Source organism: Echinops telfairi, unplaced genomic scaffold, assembly GCF_000313985.2.
Source record: "Echinops telfairi isolate 266 unplaced genomic scaffold, ASM31398v2 ScPeMD7_7466;HRSCAF=8504, whole genome shotgun sequence".
NCBI classification, from domain to species: Eukaryota; Metazoa; Chordata; class Mammalia; order Afrosoricida; family Tenrecidae; genus Echinops; species Echinops telfairi.
In genome coordinates this window covers 4624341-4633481 of record NW_022111366.1, presented here as the reverse complement: position 1 = coordinate 4633481, position 9141 = coordinate 4624341, and positions in this window count along the sequence as shown.

Sequence of the window (9141 nt, the reverse complement as noted above, 5' to 3'; positions counted from 1 at the left end):
GCTAAATCTGTTCCTGGAAACAGTCCTAATCGCCCTTTGCTGCCTCCTGCCCAGGGTTGTTTACTCTGGGTTACCTCTCTGCTGGGCGGTTCAGAGCCACACAGCCAACACCAAGGCCGCTAGTGACCCACGGCCACTTCTCAGGCAAGCAAGGCTGTGAAATAAAAGCCTGATCAGTGGGTAGGCGAGGATGTGCCATGGGGTTCTGTGGTTTCAGGGAGTGCTAATGATTTGACGGTAGCCCGTTGGGCCTTCCGAATGCATTGCCAGAGAAAATATGACATGCTCGTTTAAATTGGAATTTCAGAAAAACAAGAAGTGTTTTCATGCATGATTTATATTTGTGCAAGTATTTAGTACAAAGGAATATGTTATACAAAAATAGTACTTGCCATATTTCTGAAATTCAAATTTAACTGGACATTCGTTACAAAATCTGGTAACCTTGCCTTGAGAGCTCATTTCTGGATTCTTTTTTGTTGTTTTGATTTTTGTTTTTTAACTTCCTGAATAGGATAGGCCTGATGCCCATCATGACCTGATGAGGGTTCTCCGTCTAGCCTTTCATCCTGCCTCCTGCGACTTGGGTCACCAGATTCCCACGCATCACTAGGTGGACTCTGAGAGCAACCTGTTCCAAAGTCTGTGAACCTGAAAGACAGTGGGTGAGCAGATGAGTGTGTTGAAAGCAGGCTTGGAAGGCAATCCAACTGGTGAATCTGACTGTGGTTATCCAATCAAAATGTCAAGAAAAATATGATTGTGGTTGGCTTAAGTGAGTAACTGTTACATTCCGATTCTCTTCCAGGTAAGATATGTGCCAAAGGACTTTGGGCAGAAAAGTAGTCTGCTGCTTAGACCCTGGAGGTGGAAGGATAAGACACCACTCCTTCTGCAACGCATCTTTTGGCACTGGGTCTCTGGGGCAGCCAGGCAGCACCACACACATCTAATTGTATTCAAGAATTTGCAAGAAACCCTTGAGAAAGGGTGTTGGAATCATAGCCTCTTCCCTTGGACTTTCAAAAAAATTAAAACTGATGTGATGAACCAACTAGTTAGTCTTGGCTGAGACCAGATAGTAGGAAAGTCAGTGAAGGAAGGAACCCATAGGAGATGCTCTACAAAGGAAAGATGGGGAAAGGAAACCAGGTGATGTAGGAGCAGTCTAACCCTAGTCCGGTGGTTCTCAACCTTCCTAATGCCACAACCCTTTCATATAGTTCTTCATGTTGTGGTGACCCCCTACCATAAAATTATTTTCGTTGCTACTTCATAACTGTAATTTTGCTACTGTTATGAGTCGGGTGACCCCAGACGACCCCTGTGAAAAGGTTGTTTGACACACACCCCCCAAGAGGTCGCAACCCAAGGCTGAGAACCACTGCCCTAAACCCAATATGTAGCTGATAACAGAGCCCATCTGGATCCTAACCCAGCTGGTAAATCTTCTGAGGGATGTAAAAGCAACATATGTGAGCTAAAAGAACTATACCACTAAGAGTTATACCTAGGTGGTATTGGTAGTTTAGCTATGGCATCTCTTACTGAAGGACATCTGCCCTCATTCTCAGAAGAACAACAAGACTGAACAAAGTGGCATAACCTATACTTTAGCTGTGGGGGAAGCAGATCAAGACAGCTAGAGGGGCCTTGGGAATAGGAGTCAGTCAGCCCATGCCTCTCAAGATCTATTAGGGTCTTGGCACACTTTGAACCATACTTGCAGTTTGGAAGCAGTTGAGATGGAGGCAAAGCCCAATGGCCACAGGGTCTGGCGATTCCACTGTGTACATTCCTTCTCTCCGAGTATGGGGCAGCAGGCATGCAAGAGGAAGGCCTGCTGGAGAGGGGCAGGCTAGGTGTTGTGCAATTTCTAGGAACATTGGGTGAGGATAATATGGGCAATGATTGAACTTCTGCCGTTTGGCAAGTGAGAAAGGGACCTGACTGAGTAGATTTTCAAGACTTCTGAGAAATATGTTTTTGGAAGAGATTGTCCATTTGGATGATGTGTGGACACCAAGTTCAACTTCTTTTGATTAAACTGATTTTGTCACCAGACTGAATGTCCTCCAATGGAAGATCTTCTTCAATGTTGGAAGCGCTCATTTTACATGCTTGCTCGATTCCTAAGGAAGCACCACTGTGCGGAGGAAGCAGCATTCATCCACAGAGCACCCGGATAATTGAGAAAGTGAACTCAAACAAAAATCACCCAAACCCAATGGAGCACTCTGAAACAGAATAACCGAAGAAATTGAAACACTGAAATCCCGAGCAAAAGGAACCCCAGAGGGTAAACCATGAGATACTATGAGAGAAGTAGTAAAAGAGCTGCAGAATAGAAGGAAAGAAAATGAAAGTCTTATCAGTGTGTTCGAAGACAATAGTTCTGACGTCAATCGACAAGAGAAGCCATAAAAACAAAGGAATACGAAGAAAACCCGAGCATCACATGAGACACTATCAAAAGAAACAACCTGTATTTCATTGGGACCCTGCAACACCCCCATAAGAAAAAAACCAAATAATCCAATTTAAAAAGTGGACAAAAGCAATGAATACATAATCCACAAGGATGACACTTGAATGGCTAACAAACACATGAGGAAATGCTCATGATAACTAACCACCTGCGTGACGTAAATGAAAATAATGAGATATTACCTTATACCTACAGTGATAGCTCAATTAAAAACCAACAAACAAACAGAACAGAAAATTCGGGAGTGAGCACAGAGAGATTGGAACTCTTATAAACATGTAAAACCATTGTAGAAAGGGATCTGGAGCTACCTAAAACAACTAGAAATAGAAATATCATATGACCCAGCAATACCTCTGATGGGCATATCCCCCTGAAAAAAATGTAAGAGACAGAACACAAAAGAGATGTATGCTCTCGCATGATCATGGCAGCACAATTTACACTAGCAAGAAGCTGGAAACAGCCCAAATATCCATCAGTTAAAGAAGGAATAAAGAAACTCTGGTACATACACACAATGGAATACTATGTATCCCTAAAAAACAATTATGAAACCATGAAAGACCTCATGACATAAATGAACCAGGGAACCATTATGTTGATTGAAGCTAGTCAACCACTAAAGGGCAACTATTGGATGAGTCCACTGCTATAAAGATAAACACCAAGATAAAGGCAGGCTTCAGCTCGTAGGTTATATAATCTTATCCAGTCCCCCAAACAACAAGGTAGAAAGCCTGGAAAGTACTCGTAAACCATATAGCACCCCCTTTATATGTACATCTTAAAAATCACTTCAACAGAGGACCCCTCATCTCAGCAGGGGTCAGCTTCTGAAGATGAGGGGAGAGGGAGAAGACCATTGGGTTGCTGCCATACAACGCTGTGCTAAGGTCACATAGAATTCAATGCCATAGATTCAATTCAACAGAAGCTCCTACATGAGTGAAATTTGAGTCAAGACTGGGAGAAAGGGGCATATCTCTATAGAGATAGTAACCGTATTAATAATTACCCAAGGGCATAGCAGGAAAGGTCCAGGGGAAATGGAGAGCTAACCACAAAGAGTAGCAGAAGTCAATGTTCTGAAATCGATTGTGGTGAGGATTGCACAACTCTCCTGTATATAATTGAATGATTAAATTGTATAATATGGGGATTATATGCCAATAAAACCATTTTTAAAAGATGTAGTAAAGGGACGCAAGGTGCTCACTAAAATTGCACTCCTTTCTCTATGTGGGTGCATCCCTAGCCCATGTTTTGAGAGGAGGGAACAGGCTGGAACCCAGCCCTTGTTGCCCCTTTAGATAGGTGATTTTTGAAGAACAAGTACAACTTTATATTTTTCAAAAGAATATTCTAGAACATAAGTGCTTGATCATGGCATTTGAGACTTGAAACTAACCGAATTCATTGCCATAGATTCAATGCCGACTCATAGCAATCCTATAGGACAGGGTAGGACTGCTCCTGTGAGTTTCCAAGGGAAACTTTAAGGGAGTAGAAAGCCTCGCCTTCCTCCCTCGAACCGGCTGGTCATTTCTAACTGTTGACCTTACAGGTAGCAGCCTAACATGTAACTCGTATCCGCTCAAAAAAATTTTTTTTCAAAACCCAAATTCACTGCCATCAGGCTCATTCCAACTCATAGTGACCCCACAGTACAGAGTAGACCCACCCCGAGATTTCCTGAAACTGTACTCTTTATGGGAGTTGGCTGGTAGTTTTGAACTGCTGACCTTGTGGTTATCAGCCTAATGTAAGGGAGCACAGGACTCACAAATGATATTGTTCATTCTATAAGCCAATCTATTACTTGTCTGGGAGGGGACTGCCAGAAATCATTTTTCACTTCCAAGTGATAGTCGCAGGGGTTCCTATAGTCTCTATTGGTTCAGAAGGTCTAGGCTTTTTTAGGAATTTAAATTTTGTTCTGTATTGTTCTCTTATTCTGTGCACCCATTCTTATGTACACCTTAAGTATAAAATAGGCCTTCATACCTCTGGGACTGCCTGTATTAATAGCTTACACCTTCTTATTCCTTATCACACTCCCACACACCAAAGCAAACTCACTTCTAAATACATTCCCTCAGGGAAGCAGCACAAACGGCTATTGTGTGCCACCTCTTTCTTCTCTGGAACCTAAGAATTTCCTTGGAATCAACCTGATGGGGGTGGAATTTCTCATTTACTCACAGGAGTTCTGTAAAGAATCCCTCTCTCTGTCTTTCTCATGACCAGACTCAGATGGAAACAAGGTGTGAAATTGGACCTCTGACTGACACCAAGGGGAATTCGACGTTAAGGATGGAGCTATGTAACCACAGCTGGGCAGCAGTGTGATCCAACCTCCTCATTTAACCCACTAGTGGGGAGGAAAATCCCTATCAGCATCGGCAGCAACTCAAAGCCAATTGCTGTGACGTGTGCCTCTACCTCACAACCTTTATATATATATGTATCCCTATCAGCATCGGCAGCAGCTCAAAGCCAATTGCTGTGACGTGTGCCTCTACCTCACAACATATATATATTAACAAATTCTGAAGCCAGCTGCCCCTCCCACTGCTCTCTCTACTTCGCTGCTGGGCTTGATCATTCATGGCAATGGCCACGCAGGGCTCCCAGACAATACTCATAATTAAGGCATTTGGTTAGGACTCAGGATACAGCCCTTTCTCAGCAGGGCAGCCTTTCTCTGGCCCTCAACCCCTTTCCCATGTCTCCTCGGTGCTTCAGCTTAGTCTTTGCCTTGGTTGGACCAGTGTTACAAAGCTCGTTAGCTCCTCCAAAGAGGCTCCAGGAGCCCTGCCAGTGGACCTTGTCCCAAAGGTGCTCAGGTCCCTTGTTTGCGTGTTGGCAAGTCTAACTCCACTGACAAGTGCCAGTTACTCCACTGGCCAAGAAGCCCCCTGCACTGTCTCCCATCATGGTTCTATTGCCATCATTTTTCTGCTGAATGTCTCACCATCTTTCATCACCTCATTCCCAGGATCGTTCATCCTCTCTCATTCCCAGTCTCTTGGGTCCAGAGTTCCCTAGTCCAGAAACGGACTCCAAAGGACACACTCTGCTTCCATCGCTTCTTGGTGCTAGTGGCATCCCTATTTCCTACCTCCGGAATAACTCATTTTAAACCTAATAGAATGACAAAAACGGACCAGTTCCCTCATAAGGGTCCCCTATACCATATTTGCATGACCCAACTACTACAAGGGTGCCGTGCCCCTTATGTGCTGCTCAATCCCCTTGGTGGGCCTCAAACACCTTTTTTTGCATAATCTCACCCCATCATTTGGCAATAGTTACAAGACCATGGCAAGAAAGGCCATATAAAAGTGATCCATTGCACCACACTGCTTATAAATTTTTTACAGTCGTTTTAAAGAATTTGGAAACATTAGCAGCTAAATCCCAGCCCAGCTTACACCTCATTAAACTTTTTTCAAATCCGTTAAACATGATAATCGTTCAGGAGAGGCCCTCCTTCAGCCAGCATGTTTGAGCAGAACCAATTAGGTAGCCGGTTAAAAGGATGATCTTCAATCCATTAAAGTTCCAAAGCTTCAGAGGCAGGCCTGTGCTTTGACCAGTATCGGGACTCTGTGCAGCACCTCTTAAAACGAATATGCCTGGAGCAAGCACAGACTGGGAGTGTGTTCCTGCCGGGCACCCTTTTGATTTTCACACACATTTCCTCCTTTGGAGCCGGCAGTAAACCTGAGCGCTAGGTGGGGCAGGTATAATTAGCCATGTTTCATAGTGAAAAAAACTACCTTGGAAAGATAAAAAGACTTGCTAGAGGCCATAAGGAGGGTCATAAGAGCCTCCTGTTGTCCAGTGAGTTCTTTAATATGGCTCTTGTAGCCGTGGTCTTTGTGACTCCCACACCATAATTGGGGAATCCCATGCAAGGATTTGAGTTTACTTGGATCCACAATCCACCCTCCTGAAAGCAGCAGTCAAGAAATTAAGTGATGTATTGCACCGCGCAAGTTTTGTTGTACATGTCCTAGCTAAAGTGTTACAGAGTAAAGTGAGCCTGACTGAAGCCATGCTGTTGTCCAAAGAAGAATCGATGCGTTTGAATCCTGGAAATAAAATAATGAAAATATCATGGACAAGCAGAAGACCAAAGAAAGCTGCCCTGGAGGCAGTACAGCCAGAATGCTCCTTAGAAGTGAAAACGGTGAGACTGCATTTCACATACGTAGGACACCTTATCAGGAGAGACTGGTCCCTGGAGAAGGACATTCTGCTTGGTAGAGGATCAGCCCAAAAGAGGAAGATCCTTGGCAAGATCCATTGACACAGTGGCTGCAACAATGGGTTCAAGTACAACGACAATTTTGAGGACGGCGTAATTCCAGGTAGTGTTTCATTCCTGTTGTCCATGGGGTGGCTGAGGAAATGGCAGGGGGGCATGTTGGATCTGCTCCAGGTTCAGTAGGGAGAAGAACAATCCAACTCACATAGGCCAAAGGCCAATGCTACAAAGCAAAGCTGAGTCGTGTCTTCACCCCCCCTCCCACCCCCCATCCTTATGTTGACACCAACCAGCACTCTACTTCTCTGGCTGGGTTCAATAACTGATCGCAATGGCCACTCAGAATTCACAGGCAATACAGAAGTTATCAGGTTACCACAAGCCAGGATCCAGATCATCTCTTCAGTCACGCCAACAGGAGTGTCTCTCTGAGGTCCTCAGCTGAGTCTGTTGGCCTCTGCCCTGCTCAGGTCAGTGTTACAAAGCTCCTTTGGTGCTGATACATGTACAAATGGTACTCTACTTGGCAAGGCAGACCCCTGCCCCAAACCACTCTGCTTTACTAACTCTGTGGGCCAGGAAATCTACTGCTCTGCCTCATGGTCTCAGTGTGGCTCCACGTGATTGCCTCATGGTCTTGGCGCTGCTGCCTCCCCTGCTTCTGCTGCCTCCACCACTTCAGACAGGGATCTGTCTCTCACTTGCTCTACTGGTGGCTCTTCTTTCTTGATGATTGTGCGATTCCTTCTCTTTCTGCATCTGATGTAAGGTTCACTCTTATACCCAGCAGAATGACAAAACAAGTCGGTTCTTGAGTTAGAGTCCTTATACCTTATTAACATGTTCCCCACCCAGCCACGAGGGGGTGGGGGCGGAGCTACAAAGACTACCAATAAAAGCATTATAGCAAGTAATTTCACTTCATCACAGTCACCGTGAATTGGAGCCAAGGTGACAACACCTAGTATCAACAACAGCCATAGTCTTTGTGCTGCCCATGCAATGTTTGGGTGAGGCTATACCAAATTAGGCGCTTGTGTTCCACCAAGGGGATTGAACAGCTGGCTGTTAATGTAAATAAAGTACGTGGAACTGGTGATGGGTAAAGTTATGTGTAAACGTGTGCACTTTGACAGTTTGTAATGAATTAATTTGGCAGTTATGTAATGATATAGTCATCCTCCTTTTTTTGTGATCTGATGTCATTATCCTCCAGCTTGGAATGTGCTGTAACTTCTTTGGTTCCTTTTGGAGTGATTTATCTGTTATGTTAGTGAGGCAGGTATGGATCTTGCTTTATCAGAGGGTATTACCCACACCCTTTCTCTAGTCACCACCTTAGTCACCCTTCTCAGGTCACCCACTTGCACCATTTTGCGCAAAGAAGGGGAGTTCCCTTGAGAGTTGATCTGATCATCTGCATATATGAAATCACTCATCTATATGCATGTTAGATATACTTTTGAATGAGTGCTCTAGCAAAGTGCTCTCTCTTGCTCTGTATCCTGCATCTGACTTATCATTTTCCGACCTCTGATTCCTGAGCCAACAGCTTGTCATTGACCCTACTTTCCAGTCTTGTGAGCTAGCAGTGTGTCCTCTGGCCCGCCCATCTGAATTTGTCAGGCCCTGCAACCGCATGCCCTTGCATGCCTCCAGCCTGCTGTCGGACACACGGATTTGAGACTTGCCATCCCTCACCACCACATGGAACCATTTTTTTTTTAATGCTTCATGAGTTCTGAGAGAGGCTTCAGTGAATTGTGGAACCCCGAGTTGAGAGGAAGGTCATTGAGGAGAGGCAGAGGAGTTGATGTTAGAAATGATGGCGTGGTACAGCAGTTTGGAATGGTAAACATTTGGAATATCCTTAACCTCATAGAGACCAGCGTTGCTCTGACTCTTCTAAAAGAAATTATTCCTCCGGGCCCAGCATTCAAACCTGAGACTTTGGTGCCCTTGCTTTCTGCTTCCAGAACGCGCACCCCTGCAGTCTTCACTGCCTCTCTTGCCAGGAAGCCAGAGGACTGTGAAGGCAAAAAGGATGTCTGGTGCCAATGGAGCCCAGCTCCACACCTTCCAAAAAAACCCATTTTCCCTCTTGGGGAGCACAAAGAAGGTTATAATGTTACATGGCAAGCCAAGTAATCGATTGTAGGAAGCATAGTTTGTAGTGCCTTCTTATGAGGCTTCCAAAACCGAGACCTATTATTGAGGAATAGCTTCCACCTCCTGGTGACCCCATGTGTTAGACTCAAGTGGCTGCATGGGGTTTTCTTGGTTGTAATCTTTATGGAAACACATTTCCGTAACCAGTGATGCTGGGTCAGTTCTGACTGCCAACGTTTAAGTTCATTGTTGCTGTTAGGTGCCTTTG